The 7,608-nt window shown below is 38.1% G+C and overlaps 1 non-coding gene across 1 annotated transcript; it reads left to right on the top strand.

The window, feature by feature from the left end:
• The first annotated feature begins 2,884 nt into the window (after positions 1–2,884).
• Positions 2,885–3,044, top strand: LOC121140617. Its single transcript, XR_005877540.1, has one exon. It is a non-coding gene; the product is annotated as a U1 spliceosomal RNA (small nuclear RNA).
• The last annotated feature ends 4,564 nt before the right edge of the window (positions 3,045–7,608 follow it).

Genomic DNA, 7,608 nt, shown 5'->3' with positions numbered 1-7,608 from the left:
CATTTATTTTATTCTTTGAGAATTTTGCACTATGTTTTTTTTATTATATTCACCCTCCTGCTCCTCTAAGCTCTCCCCCCTTTCCAACCCACCCAACTTTGTGACCTTTCTTTCCCCCATCAAATCCAATTTGTGCTGCCCATATATTCTTGGCTGTGTGGCCTTCCAGTGCAGTGTGATCGATTTACCAAGGGCAAAACTCTTAAAGAAAACTGACTTTTGTCTTCCAACAGCTGTCAATTGCCAATAGCTCCTTTGCCAGAGGTGGGACATCATGTCCACTCTTCCTTTCCATGCAGGGATTTAGTCTGGCTTGGGCTTGTACCAGGCTTGTGCATGGCATCACAATTGCTGAGCTCATACATGCAGCTGTCCTGTTGTATCCAGAGGACACTGTTTTCTTGCATTTGTTCACCACCTCTGGTCTTATAGTCTTTCCACCCTGTCTTTTACAATGATACTTGAGCCCTGGGGGGAGGAGGTGTGATATAAATATCCTATTTAGGGCTGGGCATTCTACAGTCTCTTGTTCTATACACCTTGATCAGTTGTGGGTCTCTGTGTTCATTTACATCTAATGCCAATAGATGCAAATCAGTTTCTCTGATAAGAATTGAGATATTCATTAGTCTATGGGTATAATAATGAGTCATTAGGAATTGGTTTAGTACTATGCCCATTGAGTAGAACAATAATAGTAGGTTTTTCCTTTGACTCTATGACCTGTCTAGTCACAGATTATTGGCCTGACAATGGTGCCAAGGTATGGGTTTTGTCTTGTAGAGTGGGACTGAAATCCAATTAGAAAGTGGTTGGTCACTCCATGATGTTCTTGCTACTATTACACTAGTAGGCTTGTCTTGCCAGACCAGACATTATTGTAGCTTCCAGGGTTCACAGTTAAGGTTAATGATTATTCTTCTCCATTGGCAGTGTGCAAAGTTAGCCGATAGGGATGAATACGTTCAGTGCCAGCTTGATATTTCATGCTCTGTGACTCAAATACATGGTGTCTTTAGCAATAGTCTTACCATCAAGTTACAGAAGTTGATCAATAGCACAATAGTCTGTAATATTTGGGGGGGCTCCATGGGCCCTCATTGGCCAACAATTCTTGGCACTTTAAAAAATATATTAGCCTATCATATCAAGTAGAATCATTGTCATACTGTTACAAGGTAGACTTTATCTGTCTATCTATCTATCTATCTATCTATCTATCTATCTATCTATCTATCTATCTATCTGTGTAAATTCCGTTAGAAAGCTTCTACAGTAGTAGGCTTCCATATGGCTTTTCAAAAGACTTTCAGTTGTCTCTACCCATATTCCTTCCTTTACCTTTCTCTTCCATCTCTTCTCCATTTAATCCTCCTTTCCCTATTTTATGTTTATAATACTATATTTTTCCTTCCTTGTAAGAGTCCCTTATCTTCCCTTGTCCCTTATTAGCTGTCCAACTAACATCTATATATCAGAGAAAACATGCAATATTTCTCCAAACTGATGGCAAGGTCCTATTGCTGAAGACAAAACTTAGGTCATCAAACATGGAGAAACTGAGCTGGCACCCAAGTAGTAGCTTCACTCCTACTGACTTATTAGTGTTTATGGTGTTGCAAGGTACTTTGCATTGCTCTGGTAGGAGGAGAAAAGTAATCATTGATAGCAAGTCACGATGATTGTTTCAAGCTCCATCAATTTATATGCAAATTTAATTTTCTTAACAGCTGAATAATATTCCATTATTCATTCATTTGTTGATGGACATCTTGGCTGTTTCCATTTCCAGTCTATTATGACTAGAGCAACAATGAACATAGATTAAACAAGTACCATTATAGTAGAATATAGAGTCTTTGGGGTATATGAACAAGAGTGGTATAGCTGGAACATGTGGTAGATCTACTTTTAGTTTCGTTGGGAATCTTCACACTGATTTCCATAGTGGCTACCCCAGTATGCACCCCCACCAGCCATAAATAAATGTTCCCCTTGCCTTAGGCCCATACCAGCATTTGTCATAATTTTGCTTTTTATCTTATCTATTCTGGAATGGGTAATCTCAAAGTAATTTTATTTTGCATTTCCTTGATGGCTTAGGATATTGAACATTAAAATATGTTTCTTAGTCATTTGTATTTCATCTTTTGCTAACTCTCTGATTAGTTCCATGCAACCATTTTTTGAGTTGGGTTGTTTTCTATGTTTTAATTTTTTGAGTTTGTATAATCTAGTCTCTATTAGATAGATGGTAAAGATTTTTCCCCATTCTGTAAGCTGCCTCTTCACTTGAATGATTGTGTCCTTTGCTGTACAAGACATTTTAGTTTCATGAGGTCCTATTTTCTGGCGGGTCTTTAAAAATTATTTATGTGTATGGATGTTTTGATTGCGTGTATGTATGTGTACCTTGTGCTAGAAGAGGCCAGAAGAAGGTGTTGAATCCTCCAGGACTGAAGCTACAGATAGTTGTGAGTTACTATGTGTGTGCTGGAAATGAATCCCGGTCCTTTGGAAGGGCAATCAGTGCTATTAACCTTTGAGCCACCTCCCCAGCTTCCAAACTGTTGGTCTTACTTCCTGTGCTATTGGAGTACTGACTAGAAAGTATTTCTGTGCCAATAAACTCAGGCATATTCCTTACTTTTTCCTCTGTTAGATTCAGGACCTCAGGTCTTATGTTGAGGTCCTTGATCCATTTGGAGTTCAGTTTTGTGACGTGTAAGAGATAAGGATCAAGTTTCATTCTTTTCCATGTAGTTATTTGATTTGACTAGCACCATACTTGATTAGCTCTAAAAACATGATTTTTAGGTTAGTGAAGCATCATCAAGCACACTGATCAAGTTAATGAAAATTTGAAATTAAGACATATAAAAGTATATTTGTATGACAGGGGAGATACCATGATCACCAAGGTAGCTTTCCCAGTGCTAGGCTTATCCACTACACACTATATGTGCTGACCACTGCAATTTCTCCAAATGTGGGAAACTCAAGTGCATAATTTGTGGTAGTGGGGGGAGAGTGTGAACACTGGGGAAAAAAGTGTACAAAAGTCCCAGGACATGGTGACTCACACCTGTAGTCTCATTATTGGAGGCTGAAGTAAGATTGCCTTGAGGTCAACCTGGGCTTCATTGTGAGTTATAGGTCAGCTTGGATTATAGAGTAAGACTTTGTATCAATAAAAAGAATAAAATAGAACAAAAGATGAGAAATAATTTCAAGAAAAAGTTTTATTGATTTTAATTAAAGCAATTTTATTTAATGTATTTATTTAAAGTGCTTTTAAATAGAAATATCTTCAAATGATATGGAATCAAAGAAGTAACTGAGTCCATCACCCCACTTCCCTTCAATTACTAACAGGCTCTACTACCATCCCATCAGTGATGATAGGCTAAATTTATTGTCTAATGGTGGATTATCCAGGCTTCCTTATCCTTTGTTTGCCTCTAGACTTTTGGAAAATTCTCAGCTTGTTATTTCTCACCGTGGTAATAAGTTGAAATTAAGGTAGTCAATGTTACAAGTTCTGGTAAATAGCTGGGTGGAGGGAAAAAACAATTACTGACTGGAAGGAAATTTAGAGTCCAAATGGATTGTAGTTGCACACATTTCATTAGCACACATAATTGATAGCAATGCTAATGCATTAAAATGATTATTTTTTAATGCCCAGCTTGCATTATTAGCACATGTGTATTTCATTAACATACATAAGCAAGAGCATTTATACATGTGGTAGCAAATGAGCTTTTAAAAGTCATTTTGTAGTTAGTGCATATTTGTAAGGCCCATCCACTAGTGTATGTAAATGTAAACACCTCTGTATGCTATAGTGACATCTTTAAGTAATTGGAAATTCAGTATAGAAGCTGTGTCCAGCCTTAAGACCAATCTCAGTTAAAAGGTTATACCTTTTAATAGCTGAATAGGCTGCCCCCTCAGTCATACCTCAGAGTAGAAAATTTATTATATAAGGTACAATCTCATTGGGTATGCAAGGTAAATAACCTCATTAAGAATGGAATGTGAGGGAGACACAGTACTATTCAAATAGGGCAAAAAGAGGCCAACAAGGTAGAACAAAGGCAGTTATGAAAGTCAACCACTGCTTTTATTTTGTGTTGAATAAAATAGATTGCCAGGGCTGCTACTTAAAATCGAGAAGATCCAAAGAAAGGGCCCTGGGCAGATTCATCCTTTTGTTCAAAGCAATGGATTAGAACATAGCCTGTTGGTCATGAATTAACTGAACAATCCCCAAAAGGTAGAAAATGCTTATTTTAACAAGTGTATCTTTAAAGGGCAGTGAAGAAAGACATCCTCTTAGGTATGTTTCCCCAAATTGTGGGCATCCCCGATAGATGACTTGATTACCATTTTAATGTTTCCCATGCCTTCTCTTATGCTAGAATTTCTAATTCTTTTTAAATTGTTTATTGAAAATCAAGTATTTTCATACAGTATATTCCAGTTACAATTTTTCTCCCATCATTTCATTCCAGATCTTTCCCACCTCTCCATTCTGCCAGCTCTATGCCTCCTTTTTCTTTTAAGAAAACAAATAGGCAAGTAAAAAAGACAAACAAACTAGAATAAAATGCAATGAACGATCTATGGAAAGAAAGGAAAAAAGAAAGGAAGACCTTGAGAAATGCACACACGCACCTAAACACACACACAAACACACACACACACACACACACACATTCAAAACCATAATATATAAGCAAAAGACCGCAAGGTTAAAAAAATGTCCAGACACAGTAATATGAGACAGAAAATCTCCCAAAATTCTTTGAGTTCATTTTGTGTTGTCCATTTACTTCTGGCATGGGGCTTGTGGTTAGTGTGGTTTTGTTGGAGAAGCTAAGTTTTCCTTTTGGAGTTGTTAGCTGGAGATGGCTGAGTTAGGGCTGGGAGCATGTGTCTACTTCCCCATCTCAGTGCTGGAGCCCTGTGTGGTTTAGACCTGTACAGGCCATGTGTATGCTGCCAGTTTCCATCATGTTCCTATGTTCATCAGTCCTGTTGTATCTGGAGGCCTTGTTTTCTTGGTATCATTCCCTGCAGCTCTTAGAATCTTTTGCTTCCTCCTTCCCAAAGTTCCTTGAGTCTTTAGAGGAGGGCTTTGACGAAGACATTCCAAGCAAGACTGAATGTTGCAGGGTTTCTCTCTGTGTGTACATTTTCTAGTTGTGAATCCCTGTGTTAAAATTACCATGTACTGAAGAAGAAAGCTTCTCTAATGATGACTGAGCGAGGCATTTATCTGTGAGTATAGTATGGCAGAATATTGTTAGGAGCCATATTATTCCTGTATTCCTTTAGGAGAACAATAATATTTGATTTTCCCCTAGGTCCATGGCCTATCTAGTTTCATATTCTTGGGCACCCAAGTAGTGTCAGGCCTGGGTTCCATCTCATGGAATGGACCATATCCAATTAGTAGTTGGTTGCACAGCTTTTGTGCCAACAATACAACAGTGTATTGTGCAGGCAGGTCACCATTGTAGACTGGAAAGTTTATAACAGCATTGCTAGCATGCAGAGTACTTTTCATAAACCATGGTAGAGTTGAAGGCACCGGCTTGACTTCTTTGTGTTCACTGAGACATAGGTGTTGTCTTCAGCAATAGGGTCTTATCATTAGTTTGTGGAGAGAAACCAATAGCTTTGGTAATAGTCTGAGTTGTTTGGAAGTTCCCATGGTTTATACTGGAATTTTAAAATGGAGAATGGTTCTTTTTATGGAGGTAACATGCAGTATTCTGTCACCAAATAGTATTCAATTTTATTGTCTTCTATAATAGCTATATCTATTGCTATGTACTCGTCATCCAAAAATTAAGTTAGAGCTGACATGTTGGCTCAGTGGCATTTGCCTCCAAGCTTGACAACCTGAATGGTATAGGTGTTTGCTAATCCCCAAAACCTGAGTTTGATCCCTGGGACCCACATGATAGAAAGAGAGAAGAAGTAATTCTCCAAAGTTGTTCTCCGACTTCCACATACAGCTTGTGGTGTGCACATGAATGCATGTGTGCACACAAACAAGTGTAAAAAATTAAATTGAATTGGAGCCTCTAGAATGAAACATTTCTATAATAGAAAAGCTATTTTAGTTGGACATTGGAGGTTATTTTATTTAGTCTTACATTTTCAGATTGTCAAAAAAAGAATGCACATAGGCCACTTAGATACCTTCTGTCTTCTAGAAATACTTTATCTGCATTTGGACAACTTTTCCAGTATATTCCATGTTTCCATGGTACTAATTAGCTTTTAGACAACTGCAAATAGGAGAAAGGGCCTAATACAATTCAGGGGGCATCTGTTTGTTATACACGGCAATTATTTCATCTAAAATCACAGATAGGGCAATGCAGCAAGTTTCACAACACAGAATTCAGGTCTAAACTACTACTAAGAGAAAGGTAGTCATGTGCTTAGTCTCAGAAGCACTTGTTTTGTGCTTTTATGTACCCTTCAGGTATTTCCCCTTGTTTCTATAAATCAGCCCCAAATTATCCCTTTAAACAGTCTATTCCTACCTATCTCCTTACTATGGTAATGTATTCATTTTTCTTCAAGATAAATATTATTTTTATAATATCTTTTAATCAGGGTGTTGGTTTTTGTGATAATATATTGCTAGGTTTATTTTTTGTTGATTTTTTTATTACAAATGCTTAAGCTTTGGGAGATCTATTTTTGACTCAATTTCCCCATTAAGTCAAGTGATACCATACATGTGAGCATTTCTTGAGCCATACATATATCCCAGGAGAATCTTCATCTTGTTTGTTTGATGAATGTTCTTGTGGCTGCTATGATTGGGTATCTGTAGGGCGTGTCCTAAGAAGCCAAGCTAAAAACAGAATCATCCAGAAAGAACCTAAGGTTTAGAGATTAATGGAATGTCCTCAAAATTTATTAAAACTTTTGTAACTTTAGTGGGCTTTAAATTTTTAAAAATTGGCTGCTCCACGTCCACCCAAACCCAGGGCAGAGGACAGAAGTGAGCACACTTGCCCTCTCTCAGATCCCCTTGCTTGGGTATTGCAGCCAGGTCAATCCCCCCACCCCATGGATGACCAAGAAACCAGGAGCCTGCAGAGAGAGCTACTCCACTTCCACCCAAAACCAGGGCAGAGGGCAGAGAGCAGAGGCCACAGAGTATTGGATTTACTTGCACCCATCAAAAGGGAACCCTGGTTGCCTACCCACCAGGAGAGGAAGAGACTCTTTCTACACCCACTGGAAGAAGTGATAGGAAAGAGGCAATATAAGAACACACCCAGCAACAGAAAAACAAATATGACACCACCAGAGTCTAGAGATTCTACACCAGTAAGACCTGAACACCTCAATGTGCATGAAGCAGAAGGTAATGACCTTAAAAACACCTTCATGAAAATGATATAGGCCCTCAAAGAGGATGTGAGAAAATGCCTTAAAGAAATGGAAGAAAAACCAAACCAAAAATTCCAAAAAATTGAAGAAAGGGAGCAAACAAGCAAAAATTACAAGAAACAATTCAATGCAAGGACTGAAAGCTGACATGGATACAATGAAAAAACACAGTCTGAAGGA

Source organism: Mesocricetus auratus, unplaced genomic scaffold (assembly GCF_017639785.1).
Source record: "Mesocricetus auratus isolate SY011 unplaced genomic scaffold, BCM_Maur_2.0 Super-Scaffold_100004, whole genome shotgun sequence".
NCBI classification, from domain to species: Eukaryota; Metazoa; Chordata; class Mammalia; order Rodentia; family Cricetidae; genus Mesocricetus; species Mesocricetus auratus.
The sequence above is the reverse complement of the archived record's forward strand: the minus strand, read 5'-3'. Positions and strand labels throughout refer to the sequence as shown.